The sequence below is a fragment of the Protopterus annectens genome, chromosome 7.part1 (genome assembly GCF_019279795.1).
Source record: "Protopterus annectens isolate FY-2018-M chromosome 7.part1, PAN1.0, whole genome shotgun sequence".
In the NCBI taxonomy this organism is placed as follows: Eukaryota; Metazoa; Chordata; order Ceratodontiformes; family Protopteridae; genus Protopterus; species Protopterus annectens.
In genome coordinates, this window is record NC_056740.1 from 338,896,033 (window position 1) to 338,912,190 (window position 16,158).

Sequence of the window (16,158 nt, forward strand, 5' to 3'; positions counted from 1 at the left end):
AACAAATAATACATATAGGTGTATGTTTCAATGCAAAGTTAACTCTAACCTCATAAGTTTTGCTCTTCCCTACCCCAGTGCCTACCCACCTAAACCTATCTACCAAGGGAAGATGAAAATAACTACATATACAATTTAAAAACTTGGTTACCAAAATCACATACATATGTGAATAAAATTTAAGTAAAGTCCTAAAAAGGACTATAACCAGGTTAACAAAACTAAACATATTTACACAGCTATCCAAAAACAAGATGCCCGACATATACATTCCCCATTCAAAATGTACTCAAAAACTCCTGTAAATTTAAATATAATTGTGACCAGAGTATATATGTAGTTAATCTTGTACTACAGTATATATCTATGATGCAAAATGTTAGTAAGATAAAAATTTAATTGGTGCAACATTAATATATTTATACATGTAAAGATCATACATGTATGTGTAGCAATATACGAATATGTCTATAATCAAAAAGGATTAATGTAATTAAGAATTTAAAATCTTCACATTCAAATATACACTATATTGCTTTGTATTACTAAATCCTTTAAACAGAGTATCTCTGATTAATCATCTTTACTATCTTTAAAAACAAATTGTATGACACAGGTATATGAAAATCCAGTTAGTAATGAGAACATCAGTAAGTCTAGTAAAAGGTCAATCAATATCGATGAAATCACCTGAGTCTCATATTCTTTAACATAACATAAATATAATATGTAGGATGATATTTTAATATTTATCATAAATGTAAGTATAATATGAGAAAATGCATTCATGTATACTGTGATAATTACCAAGGGCTTCAACTAACCCTATAGGGTAATATTACACCCTAACACTTCCAGTATTGTCATTAAAAGTATACAAGTGAAAATATATTTTTAACAGAAAATATATACCTAAATTATAAAAATAAAATATTCCACATTTTTCGCAATTGGCCCAATATACCAAGTGTAGCATATTAAGCACAATAAGTGTTTTTGTAGATGGCATTTAAAGTTGTCAGCACTTAGTAGATAATAGATGTGTAAAATAAATTATCTCCTGAATATTAGATTTGTTATGTGCCAACTACATGTAAAAGTTATAGCTAAAAACAAGTTTTCAATCTATATTACATAGTGTTTTAGCTTAAAAGTTAGTTATAAAGGCTTAAATGCTTCCGCATGCACGTAGTACCAGTCCAGTACGAGAAAAAGACTTCCTGAATCACGTAAAGTGCACTGTCACAACCTACAAGAAAGAAAGCCACTTACTTGCGAGAAACAGTGCTGCTGAAGTCAAAACACAGTTTCCAAGGATGAAATCAGCAGTTCTTCAAATGCGGGATATCAGTGGAACAAGAAACCATATGCTGTGCAAGCAGACAATCGCGAACAAATGTTTACATCCTTTTCAGCTTTCTTTCCGAAGACTTGTCATCAGACCACAGAGTATGCAGCACGAGCAACACAATTCTGATCAGATAAAAATAATTGCATTGCCCTAGCGTCGCTAGTGACATCCAGAGAGTATACACCAAGGTAAAAGGCTTGTGAATAATTCCAAAGACAAAACCAAGGCATTCAGTGAAGATTAGTGACTCTATGTAGCACGAGAGACCAGATATTATTCCCTCCATTCTGCTGATGTATTCTTAGACAAAGAAACATTACTTTTTCATGTAAACAATGCCAAGTTGATGTTGGTATATTGTAAAGGCGTAACATACTGGAATATTAATATGTGAGTTTGCGACAACTCCAAGAAACATTAAAACACGTTTCATATACAAAAAAGCTGAGTTATTTTTTCACCTGTCAAAGCTATGTCATATAATCAATATTATGAAAAAAGAAAAAAAAAAAGACATAGTATTAAAGGTTAGCTCACAAACTTAAAACATCAAATGCACTTACAATAATTATGAGTTTTATTTTTGTGTGTCATTAGCAGGAAGAGCCTTGAATACTTTTAAGAATATGTCTTTTCCTTCTTGTGGGTCTGTGAACACATAAGTCCTGTCATTATAGTTGAAAGAAAGAGTAATAGGATAACGCATCCTAAATTTTATTCCCCTTTTAATCAGGTCCGCACAGAATGGAGACAGTTTTTGTCTGTTTAATTTTATTTGAGCTGGTAAATCCTGTGAAAAAGTCAATTTATGTTTATTCCAGATGAGATATTTTTTACTTTTGGCTGCTTCTAAGATACGCTGGGTGTCTTGAAAGTTTAATAACCTTGTGTATATAATCCGAGGTAGAGTCTTGTCTAACACGCAGGGCTCTGTGTGCTCTTTCTACAGTTAAAGTTTTTGTATTTGTTTCACAATTAAGTAAAGCCTCAAATATTTGTTTAGTCACTGAAATTAAGTTTTGATTTTCATAAGATTCCAGCAATCCTCTAATTATTATGTTATTTCTCTGGCTCCTTGCCTCCAAATCCAGAACTTTAGCTTGTAAATCAGCAATAAGATTATCTTTAGATTTTAAGTCATTTTCATTCAATAGATTCTGCTCTTATTTCCATGGCTAAATACTTATTTTCAAGAATGTCCATTCTTTCATTAATCTGTTTTAAAGTTTTACCAAAATCAGTAAATTGGTCAGAAAAATTCTGTATAGCACTCTGAATGGGTTGTAATGCCATTTTTAAGTCTTCTAAATGAAAATTAGAATCATTTTTTTCTTTTGCACTTACTTTTATGATTTCAGTAGATAATTTAGAGGTTTTAAGTCTCTTGGAGCTAGTGTCCTTCTCTGGAGAAAGCATAGAAGAGAATTTGGCCTTAGTTGTCTGTGCATCCATGGAATCTGAGTTGCCAGCCATGCCCAGGTTAGAGGTGTGAAAACAGAGAAACTGACACAGAGATAAGCATCTGGAGTGCACTTGTCCAAAGACTGTTGAAGCCAAAAGTATTCTGAGGTAAAATAATCCAAACATTTACCTTTTTCCAAAAATAAACAAACCCAAAGTGAAGGACTTGCATCAGAGATAATTTCTGTAAAAAAAACTGTGGAGAAATTTTGCTTAAAAGTAGTTAAAAGTAGCCGGTAATTACATAGCAGTGAGGAGCTCAATGAATAGGGAGCAGTCTAGTCGGCGGCCATCTTTGAATCTCACCTTGCTGACAACTTAATTTTCAAGACTGACAGCCTTCATACATCATACTTATTCAGACTGTTGAAAACTACACAAAACCATCATGCCAAATAATAAAAAAACAGCATTCCAATTGCAAAACAACTGACCAGTGTATAAACAGCTCTTTGTACAGGAACCAGTTGTTTAAAACTAAATTTTATGTTTAAAATATCTTCACTTGACAATGTGATTAATGCTAATCATGACATTTAAATCTTGGTCTTTACTAATAACAAGCAACATCTGTGGCTTGTATCTTGTGTTCTTAAGCATCAGTCACATTCTTTGATTTCCTGTCCTTGCCTATTTAAGTGGTACAGTGTGAAATATTTTCTGCTTAAAAACCTCAGCTTTGGCCGGCTAAGAACTTGCAATATTCAACTGGACGTATAAGAGAATTTAAGTACCTTTATCTGCTCTTTTTTTCAAAAAAATGCAGTATTTAAATTGATTTTAACTGTGTGGAAGGAATATTAACTGAACTGGAAGTTTTCACTCTGCTCTTCAGTTAGTCCCACCCACCCTCCCTGTTTTTGTTTTGGTGTTAATCTTAGTGGCCTTGCAACTGCCCGCTCCTCTTGTAAATTTTTGTTTGAATACTCCTTCTGGGCCCATCTCATTTGCTCACTCAACTGAGTGCAGTGAGATCATATTCTGATTTCAGGCACTCCTACTGTGTACAAAGAGAGCATCTGGGAAACAGAAAAAATAAAATAAAATTAAGCTTGTTTCCTGCCTTTCCTTATAGACTATTTGTAGGCTTCTGAGCCCCCAAGCCCTTCTGTGTTGGAGGGAAGCCTTCTAGCTTAGTTTTTTTTTTTCTTATAACTAGCCAGTTTTCTAGTTTCAGCACTCAAGCATCATATTAAAAGTACTCAATTATATTTATTACTGCTTGGTGTAACTCATTCTAAGCCTTTTGGTTTAAACACTTGGGCTTCGGACCAGTTGTTTTGCACTGAGAGGGTTTGTGGTCTGCACTGTAGTGGCAGAACAGGTAGCTTACATCCTTCTAGGTTGGGAACTGCTGATTGAGGGCTCAGTGTCTGTTATTCTAAAAGTGTATTAATTCTGGTTTAAGCACTTGGGCTTTCAGGCCAGTTATTTTACATTAAGAGGGTTCGTGGTCTGCACTCTTGTGGGAGGAGAGGCTGGACTCTGCCCTTCTGAGCTGGGAATTTCTGGTTGAAGGCTTATAGTGCATGCATATCTGAACTGCTTCTTACTGAAGTTGGTGCACCTTGTTTGCTGTGTGGCATAGACTGGATTCGGGCCTGCTGGATCTAGCTTTGTTTGTGTAACTTGAGCACTAATCGAGGCATTCTCTAAAGTATTCAATTGTATTTATTACTGCTTGTTAATAACTTGATTAAAGTGTAGCTATCATTCTAAGTCTTTTGGATTAAGCACTTGGGCTTCAGACCAGTTGTTTTACATTAGGAAGGTTTGTGGCATGCACTGTGGTGGCAGGACAGGTAGCTTTCATCCTTCTAAGTTGGGAACTGCTGATTGAGAGCCCAGTGTCTGTTATTCTTAAAGTGTATTAGTTCTGGTTTAAGCACTTGGGCTTCAGGTCAGTTATTTTACAGTAAGAAGGTTTGTGGTCTGCACTCTTGTGGGAGAAGAGGCTGGACTCTGCCCTTCTGAGCTGGGAATTTCTGGTTAAAGGTTTATAGTGCCTGAATATTTGAACTGTATCTTACTGAAATTGGTACACCTTGTTTGCTGTAGCATAGACTAGATCCAGGCCTGCTGAATCTAGCTTTGTTTATATGCTTGTTGTTTGTTTGCTTGTTATTTCCCTGGAACGCTAATTCCACCTAATACGCGGCTTCTCAGCGCTTCTGTGGATCACTAGTGATATCTGCATTGCTTACTGTACTTATTTCCTTGTTTCACTTGAAAGAAAGTTACTGTTTGTCGTTTTTGCATTTAAGTTACCTGTAACACATTGCACTTAAGTTACCTGGCACTTGCTCACTAAAGCAATTATATAAGTCAGCACTAAAAATTAAAAGCACTACACCCTCACTCCCCACAGGCCCTGGTTTTCAATTATTAAGGAATTCCCAATATTATTCTAGCATGTCCAAAGGTCAATTGTCAATCTCCTCTCCGGTCCAGCTGGTGAATCTGGGAATCTTGAGGCAATGTTACAACTGCCTCATGTACACAGACAACCCTCTCCTCCTCCCAACAAATTCCAACACATGTGAGAGATGCAACCATATAGCTAAACTGGAGGCTAAGCTCTCTCAACTCAGTACTGGCATAACCAGTCAGGAGGAGAAGGAAACCACACTCACTACAATTCCAGTCTCACATAGACCTACCATGACAGCAAACCAAACACATAATCCCAACAAATTCCAACACATGTGAGAGATGCAACCATATAGCTAAACTGGAGGCTAAGCTCTCTCAACTCAGTACTGGCATAACCAGTCAGGAGGAGAAGGAAACCACACTCACTACAATTCCAGTCTCACATAGACCTACCATGACAGCAAACCAAACACATAATCACACAAAAACATACTCGGAGGCTCTAAATAAAGATCTGCCGAAGCAGCAGAGACCTCCAGAGCAGACACCCAAGCAGCCGCTACCCCAAAACAATACACGTGCAACACATATCTCACAAAGCCAGTGTGCCAAACAGTCACAGCCCTTAAGACTAAACAACACACCTGATACACTTGTAATAGGTGACTCTATCGTCAGGCACACTGACGCCCGCCACCAGGCTGAACAAGGAGAGGGTCACGGTGAGCAGCCTGTCGGGCGCTAGGATCCGCCACATAACACAAGCACTCAGGTCACTCCAAGGCAAGTACAAATATGACTCAGTCATTGTCCATGCTGGTGTGAACGACCTGAGACGTACCTCCCTGGACTACATGAAAAGAGACATAAAGCAGCTCTCTGAGCATGTAGCCCAGGCCGGTATGACCCTGACCTTGAGTAGCATCTTATCCTCACCAAGAATGATGCCACAATATGAAGACAAGATGATCAATTTCAACAATTGGCTTAAGTACTGGTGTCATTCAAAGGGGATCCAATGCCTGTCAGCTTGGGATGATATGCTCGACAAGCCACGATGCTTCGCTAGGGACGGCTTGCACCTGTCACCCCTGGGCTTTCGGATATTGGCAAAGGCTCTTGCTACCCCCATAGTGCCTTTTTTAGGCAAGGCTCAAAAGACAAACCCACCTCCATAGGTATCACAAGGGATAAGAAACTAAGAGTAATGCTACTCAACGCCAGAAGTCTAAACCTCAAGATGCACCCTTTCGAAACTCTCCTTAGCATAGAGAACATCGATATCTGTGCAGTAACAGAAACCTGGTTCAGGGCTCCCGGGACCACCCCAGCACTACCAGGTTATACCTCATACCATGCTTTTCGGCCCCAAAACTTGGACCGAACCACAAAAGGAGGGGGAGTGTCGATATTCATCAAAGATACCCACACCTCCAGGTTGGTGGCAAAGCACGAAGCATCAGAGACTATCCATGTGCAACTAACAGTGGGTAAAACTGCCTTCCAGTTTATAGCCTGCTACAGACCACCCTCCCAAACCCAGGAACCCCACTCGGCCTTCCTGAGAACACTGGAAAATATGAAGGTCTCTCCAAACACCATTATATTGGGCGACTTCAACTACCCAAACATAGACTGGGAGCATTACTCTAGCTCCAACACCCTAGCCCAAAGGTTCCTAGAATTTATAAACTCAAATGCTATGGAACAACTTGTTACCACTCCCACAAGAGGGGAAACATACTGGACCTGATCATCACCAACATGGGGACTCTATGCTCCAGACCAGAAGTGTATCCCTCACTGGTAAGATCAGACCATAAACTAATCTCACTGGATATTCACATCCCAACCCCACCCCCTGCCCAGAAAACCACAGTGAAAAACTTCTCTAAAGCAAATTTCACACTCCTCAAAACTGAGGTGGAATCCTTCAAAGCCCCCGGGCCTGTGGAAAATACGGCCCAGACCGCAGAATCCTTTATAAATGCATTCTATGAACACCTTCAGGAATGCATGGATCATGCAATCCCAAATAAAACCAAGACCCAATCCTCCAAAGGCAGACGTCCTGTCCATTGGACCCCAGCCATAAACAAACTATACAACAGAAGGAGGAAGCTACTAAATGGTAGAGCAAAATCCCAAAAAGGGAAGGCATCACTGATCAGTATTAGCAAAAAAACTATGGGCACACATAAAAATGTCTAAGGCCAGTTTCGAGAGAAAAATTGCACAGGACACGAAGGATAATCACAAGGCTTTCTTTAGTTATGTTAGGAACCTGGGTGGTAATTCCCAGATATGCTCAGAATTAGTCCAAAATGACAAAAAATACACCGAACCCACAGACATTGCCAACATCCTAGCTGACAGGTTCAGCGCAAACTTCTCCCCCCGCTCCCCACCAAAAGGGCAAATATCTATCCCAGCAGAGTGCTGCCCCCCTGCATCTCAGATGCTCAGGTAAGAGCCGCCCTCTCCAAAGCAAAAAACACAGCATCAATGGGACCAGATGGTGTCCTGGGCTGCGTCCTATATGAACTCCAAGAAGAGCTAAACCCAAACATAAAACTACTGTTCAATCTCAGCCTTACTACAGGATATGTGCCCAAAGAGTGGCGTACAGCAACAGTGGCCCCTCTCCATAAAGGTGGTGCCTCAACGGATCCTGGAAACTATCGCCCCATAAGCCTGACTAGCTTGGTCTGCAAAGCTATGGAAAGGATCATCATGGACCTCATAAATAAAGATATTGGGGACCTACAAACACTGGATCCTACCCAGTTCGGCTTTGTTAAGGGCAGATCCTGCCTCTTAAACCTGGTTGATTTCTTTGAAACAGTCACCAAGGCCATTGACGAGGGGAAGGTGGTCCACACAGCCTACCTGGACCTCGCAAAAGCCTTTGATACAATACCTCACTCGGGCATTATAGATAAGCTCACCAGCTTAAATATAAACCCCTATGTCACTAGATGGATTGCAAACTGGCTCAAGGACAGAACCCACATGGTTAGAATTGCTGGAGCCATGTCAGACTCCAAACCAGTTACAAGTGGTGTCCCACAAGGCTCAGTCCTGGGACCTCTCTTGTTCGGTATATATTTCTCGGAGGTACAGGCCAACACGGAAGGACTGTGGCTGACCAAGTTCGCAGATGACTGCAAACTGGGCGCCATAATCGACTCTCCAGCCGACACAAGCATCCTCCAAAAGGGCCTCATAGAAACAGACAAGTGCCAGAGCCATGGCCTCAAGCTAAATGCCAAAAAGTGTATAGTCATCCCCTTTGGCAAAAACAAAGTGCCCACAAATTACCACATAGGTGGTAATCCATTAAGTACAGAAGAAGTAATTAGGGACCTGGGGACCCAAGTTGATAGCAATCTCTCATTTGACAACCACGTGGCCAAAGTGGTTAGAAAAACATTTTATATAGCCCACCTAATCATGAAGGGATTCACATCTAGATCAGGGGAGGTCATCGTGCCTCTTTACTCATCCCTTATCAGGCCCATAATTGAATACAATGCCCCTTTTGGGATGTACCTTACCAGACACCTGCAGCAACTGGAAAGACCCCAAAAGTACCTCACCAAGAGGATCAAAGGGCTCAAACAGATGCCATATGCTGCCCAGTTAAAGAAACTACAGCTCTACTCAGTGGCATACCGCCTGTTCAGAGGCGATCTGTGCCTGACGTATAAAGCCATGTCCAACCGGAATTAATGGACATGTTGCACCTCAGAAAATCCAAATCCCATCGAGCTACGCGCTCGAGAGACTTGAACCTCAGCACTGAAATAAATAGGACATGCTGAAGGGACAGATTCATAACCCAGAGGCTCCCTTCACTCTGGAATAAAATCCCAGTCCAGGTTAGGCAGAGTCCCTCATTGACTCTCTTCAAGAGGAATCTTGATGAGTGGATGGGAGATTGTAGGTTTACCCCGGGTATCACTTCTGTGTCACTGTTAGACAGAGGCACAGTATACTAACCTCGAAAAAGGGCATAGCAAAATAAATTTAAAATGGGTGGCAAAAGCCAAACACATTCTGGCTAGGCTTATAAATGCCCTAGGGCAGATAGCCTAGTATGAACCTATGAACCTATAATCAAACAAATGTTTACTGTCAGTGTGACAGATAGAGCATTGTCACCAATACGTGACAACCCACCTGGCACTGATGGGGAGGGAGTTGAATCCCACCACTTCCATCCATTACACCATCTTGGGATGTGAGAGACAGGAGCTATGATCCTTAGATCAATATAACCAAAAATAAGTGGATTCCACAAGAAACCAATAAACCAAAAATCACAGAAACGAAGATGCAGGTCCCACTCAAAAGTTCCACTCAAAAGTTTATTGGATACTGGTAACAAAGAAAATGACTTCTGATGAAGTCTGGTTTAAACACAGACGAAAACGCTTATTGTGTAACTGAACAGCGTTAATGGTGTTATTCATTTTCTTTGTTACCAGTATCCAGTAAACTTTTGAGTGGAATTTTTGAGTGGGACCTGCATCTTTGTTTCCGTGATTTCTGTATTTTTGATCCTTAGATCCATTCCACTGCTTCACTGAGGTCTAATTGCTATCATTGGGATAGTCTCTTGAGTCAGAACACTGGCACCTAACAGGTTAAAAAAGAGTGCACACAAGTCTGACTAAATAACCAATTCATCAAATGCAACCTGGCTCAAAGTGCATATAGGGAATATACACTGCTGCCCTGGGTATGGATTTCCAACTTCCACATCCAGACTAGGACTACACACTGACCACTTACAAAGCTGAATCACTGTGACCCACGGTGTCTTTCAGTGCCCCATACCCTCAGAAACTGTCTTTAAACTAAATTATTTTCATGCACAAAATTCCAAGGATTGCTGGAAGAATTATCCAATTCCTCACAGCTCTTTCCTGGAAAAGCAGCACTGCCTCCTAGATTACTGGGCTAGAGACCTAACAGATCAGCTAATGTACCACACTTGATTTGCCCAAACATAAACTTTTAAAATAACTAGTAATGTGCCCAAGAGATCTCTCATTAGAGATGGATACTGCAGCTTGACAGCTTACAACAGTAAATAAATAATACCTTCTCATCAGACATTACTCATTCACAAGATTTTACAAGTGAACACTTAAAACATCATTTAAACAATAAAGAAATCAAAACATTGTTGCACATTTTCAGACATCAAGGCAACAGACAATTAATACAAAACCAATAATTAGTTATATAATATTTAAAGAAAAATCTAACCTATAGTTGAACAAACCTAGATGACTCTTAACTTAAAGAAATATTGTCCTGACTGTTTGAAGTTAGTAAAAGCATTAATCAGCCAGATGCACTTTTCACAGAAACTTAGACAGATGTGTATACCAGGCTATCCAAGTAAGACGAGCTGAGTAGTGCTTCAGCTTCAAATAATTTATCACTTCGTTTTTCGAGCTCTGGCCAGCTGCCTTTCTGAACAGCAATTAACTACTTTATTATAGCCTCTGGTTTACTGACTCAGAGAAACAAATAACATTTTACACCAAGTACAAATTCAAGGTACATTTTACAACCTCCTAGCTTCAGATCAAACACATTTCACATCCTGGGTCTAATTGATGATGTCCCTCTCCCCCACAGAAGGAATACAAAGACTGTTACCAGATAAAAATAACAAAAAACAATATATAGTAGCAAACACAAAGTACTGCTTAATCAACAAAGATGATTAAGATTTGATGTATGAATAACTACGGAGTGACTTAAATCAAAAGATGAAAAAATTATAATGCCAGGACACGACTGTAAACTATGTATGACATGGTTCACAAAATGTAAACAAAAGTTGGAAATAAAGACATATAGGTTTTGCAGTACAGAAGAAGAAACATAAACCTTGTGAATGGCTTACAGTTTATGGTTGGTGTACTAAGAGACACAACATTAATAATATTGAAAAGTGCGCAAACTTTACAATACATACACAGTTGAGGATTTGCAGAGATAGGCTGTTATTCTACGTATGCTTTGTGCAACTAAGCAGCGCAATGCAGCATTACAGGGGCTACATTGAGCATCACACCTCCCAACTGTCTAGACTTTTGCAGAATGTCAAGATTTTTGTCTAATATTTTTGGACTGTTCCTCAAAATGTGTGGTTTTCTGAAGTCTGAAGTCACTAAATAATGACATACATTTGAGTTACAGACTTCATATCTTTCAGAAAATGCATGCAAACACAAATCATGTTACAAACAACAAAAGGAAAATGGCACCAGCCAAAAAACAACGCCAGTTCCACAGAAAATTTTAATCCAGCTTAGCGCCTCGGCATAATAGCCTTCAAATCATGTTACTCTAACCATTTTCTAAGAGCATTATTTAAAATTTGTCCCTGTTTTGGGGCCTTTGCCCCCCTCCACCCTCATTACTTCAGGTTTTGTCCAGATTAATTGCGGTAAAAAGGTTCAGAAATATGCTGAGCATCCAAACAGAAACATGCAGTGGTCATGCGCAACCAGCTGAGCTTTAGTGGATATAATGAGATGAACAACAATTATGTAAGTGGGTCTAGCCGTGTACTGAAACTACACAAGTAGAAAGATATGTGTCGTGAAATTCAATCACAGAAGCTCAAGATATAAACCACAGGGTGGCTATGCTTTGCATTGCACAATCTCACATGAATACAAACTATGAACTCAGATTAATATATCTAATTATGAAGCAGTGCTTGCTCTCTTTCATCCACCAAGCATGTGCCTTGATGGGCACTGGCAGAAGCTGATATTCTCCTGACCTACCTCTGAAAGTGGTGTCACTTTCATGAGGAGCAAAATGGGAACATATGAATCATAGCAGAGTGTGAATTCTGCAGCAAGGCTCCCTATGAAGTAACTTGACTCCCACAAACACAAGTCTTCACTATGAACTTGTACTCATAAGTTGTGAAAGGTAAGCATAGAAAGACAGCTGTGCCTTACATTGCAGGAGGTGTATGGAGCAAAATATAGCAATTCACAGACATTCATGCCTTCTGAACTAATTTGCTTTACCTGCCATGCACATAGTTTTAAACTTGCTGCCATGTTCTGTTCTACATTGTGAAGATCTGGGAGGCTATATCTGAACAGCACTTTTAGGAAAAACAGCAGCTTTATTTGAATAAAAAGGCAATCTGAGGAGATGCACAGCACTCTGAAAATCTACAGTGAGCTGTTTCAACCTTCTTAAGAATTAGCATCTCCCCACTGGAATTCACATTACAAAAGGCTAGCAACAGGAATGTGAGTGCCTACATGTGTTTCATGTTTGTCGAAGAAACTGGCAACAAGGTAGCCAAAAATATCAGGTCAACCAGTCTTTGTGCATACTTGTCACTGTAACAATACTGTTATCACTTGTTTAATGTATGTGAGCACAGTAACTATATGTGTACACACGTTTTCCCCCCACCATACTATGGCAGGGCCATGTCACTGGTAGTTACTAAAGTGATACCAACTGCTGCTTTCCCTGCAGATATGCATGGAGTATCTGAAGTGGGTATATCCACCAATATTCAGCCTTACAGGTTTCCTAATTCCAGTGCATGTCACAGGTGGGCCCAAGATGCATGAAATTCTCCAAATCAATCAGCAAATGTGCTGTAGTATCATCTAGGCACAATTCACTGAAACCCAGCCCAGGAAGACCACTACTGTGTGCATGGCATCTATGAAAACATGGAGGCCAGGAATACAGTGATGAATGGTCTGATAACCTTTATGATGACACACACCAATTCCACATCCATTTCCATATGGAGGACTGTCAGTGTCATAATCACCAAACTCACTACTAACATCATCTTAGGCCAGAGAGTATGCACTGGGATGGTCATGCAGGTTACATCAAGTGCAGACTTCATCCAGGTCTAAACACATCACAGGAGGACACCGTCTATGATGCAGTGTATCTGTCACCTTGGGTCTCTTACCTCTACACCAGGACATGGTCAAACAGTTGGAACATCAACCTCACCACAAAAGAAAACTGCATACAAGACAGAATACCTATCGCATTGAGACTCCTGTCTCAGATATGCCTCCCATCCAGGGTTTCTAGACAGACATGTCATTTTGAGCTTATTCACTTAGGCACACAATGCTGACTGTGACCTACTCCACTCTCTCTCCTGTGTGGTAAATGGGGGAAAGTCATATGCAGTACAACTTGATTATGCACTGACCAGCAGCAGCAGAACCTGATATTTATACTACATGCGTCACACTTGTTGTATGTGACACTGCACAGTCACCATGTGTTCATCACGTCTCATACTTCAGGACTAGAAACTGCCACTTCATCCTTTCTGCTACATACTGTGTCCTCTGCTGTCTGGAGGTGGCTATGTGGCTATTTGTGGCTGCTGCACACCACTCTCTCGTAGGACAAATATGATGATGCTCTTTTGCTTGTTGGCTGTGTACATGTGCACAGCCTGACTGTAAGGGCATCCTTGGACTGCCCAGCCTGTCTCCTGTGTACATGTGAACAGCATGACTGTAAAGGCATCCTGTGACTGCCCAGCCTGTCTCCTGTGTACATGTGTACAGCACGACTGTAAGGGCAACCTGGGACTGCCCGACTGCCCAGCCTGTCTCCTGTGTACATGTGCACAGCCCAACTGTAAGGGCATCCTGGGACTGCCCAGCTTGTCTCCTGTGTACATGTGCACAGCCTGACTGTAAGGGCATCCTGAGACTGCCCAGCTTGTCTCCTGTGTACATGTGCACAGCATGACTATAAGGGCATCCTGGGACAGCCCAACCTGTCTCCTGTGTAAAACCTGATTGTGACGGCATCCTGGGACTGCCCATCCTGTCTACTGTGTACATGTGCACAGCCTGACTGCAAGGGCATCCTGAGACTGCCCAGCCTGTCTCCTGTGTACATGTGCACAGCCTGACTGTAAGGGCATCTTGAGACTGCCCAGCCTGTCTAATGTATACATGTGCACAGCCTGACTGTAAGGGCACCCTGGGACTGCCCCGCCAGTCTCTTGTGTACATGTGCACAGCTTGACTGTAAGGGCATTCTGGGACTGCCCAGCCTGTCTCCTGCGTACATGTTTACAGCCTGACTGTAAGGGCATCCTGGGACTGCCCAGCCTGTCTCCTTTGTATATGTGCACAGCCTGACTGTAAGGACATCCTGCGACTGCCCAGCATGTCTCCTGTGTACATGTGCACAGCCTGAATGTAAGGGCATTCTAGGACTGCCCAGCCTGTCTCCTGTGTACATGTGCATAGCCTGACTGTAAGGGCATCCTGGGACAGCCCAGCCTGTCTCCTGTGTACATGTGCACAGCCTGACTGAAAGGGCATCCTGGGACTGCCCAGCCTGTCTCCTGTGTACATGTGGACAGCCTGACTGTAAGGGCATCCTGAGACAGCCCAGCTCATCTCCTGTGTACATGTGCACAGCACGACTGTAAGGGCATCCTGGGACAGCCCAGCCTGTCTCCTGTGTACATGTGCACAGCCTGACTGTAAGGGCATCCTAGGACAGCCCAGCCTGTATCCTGTGTACATGTGCATAGCCTGACAGTAAGGGCATCCTGGGACAGCCCAGCCTGTCTCCTGTGTACATGTGCACAGCCTGACTGTAAGGGCATCCTGGGACTGACCAGCCTGTCTCCTGTGTACATGTGCACAGCTTGACTTTAAGGGCATCCTGGGACTGACCAGCCTGTCTCCTGTATACATGTGCACAGCCTAAATGTAAGGGCATCTTGGGATTGCCCAGTCTGTCTCCTGTGCACATGTGCACAGCCTGACAGTAAGGGCATCCTGGGACTGCCCAGCCTGTCTCTGCTGTACATGTGCACAGCCTAACTGTAAAGGCATCCTGGGACTGCCCAGGCTGTCTCCTGTGTACATGTGCACAGCCTGACTGTAAGGGCATCCTGGGACTGGCCAGGCTGTCTGCTGTATACATGTGCACAGCCTGACTGTAAAGGCATCCTGGGACTGCCCAGGCTGTCTCCTGTGTACATGGGCACAGCCTGACTGTAAGGGCATCCTGGGACTGCCCAGCCTGTCTCCTGTGTACAAGTGCACAGCCTGACAGTAAGGGCATCCTGGGACTGCCCAGCCTGTCTCCTGTGTACATGCGCACAGCCTGACTGTAAAGGCATCCTGGGACTGCTCAGCCTGTTTCCTGTGTACATGCGCACAGCCTGACTGTAAGGGCATCCTGGGACTGCCCAGCCTGTCTCCTGTGTACATGTGCACAGCCTGATTGTAAGGGCATCCTGGGTCTGCCCAGCTTGTCTCCTGTGTACATGTGCACAGCATGACTGTAAGGGCATCCTGGGACAGCCCAGCCTGTCTCCTGTGTACATGTGCCCAGCCTGACTGTAATGGCATCCTGGGACTGCCTAGGCTGTCTCCTGTGTACATGTGCACAGCCTGACTGTAAGGGCATCCTGGGACTGCCCAGCCTGTCTCCTGTGTACATGTGCACAGCCTGAGTGTAAGGACATCCTAGGACTGCCCAGCCTGTCTCCTATGTACATGTGTCCAGCCTAATTGTAAGGGCATCCTGGGACAGCAGAGCCTGTCTCCTGTGTATATGTGCACAGGCTGATTGTAAGGACATCTTGCGACTGCCCAGCATGTGTCCTGTGTACATGTGCACAGCGTGACTATAAGGGCATCTTGGGACAGCCCAGCCTGTTTCCTCATTGTCATTATTGTACAGCAAGTAGCAGCCTAACCACATCCAACAGGGGTTGGGAGGGTGGCCTAATGGTTAAGGTGTTTGCCTTACAAACACATGGTGCAAGGTTTGATTCTCACAAGGGATAATTGTCTAGGCTTAAAATGGCTTGCAAGGGCAGTTAGCTTAGCACTAATCTATGAACCTATGAATCCTGCATGCTATTGTAGAATCATATTGCAGTGTAAAGGCAA

The 16,158-nt window shown here is 42.3% G+C and overlaps 1 protein-coding gene across 2 annotated transcripts in view; it reads right to left on the reverse strand.

Annotated features, from left to right (window-relative positions):
- The window catches only part of APPL1 (adaptor protein, phosphotyrosine interacting with PH domain and leucine zipper 1), a 1,282,591-nt gene that overhangs the window by 10,837 nt on the left and 1,255,596 nt on the right, over positions 1 to 16,158 (reverse strand). The window lies entirely within an intron of this gene.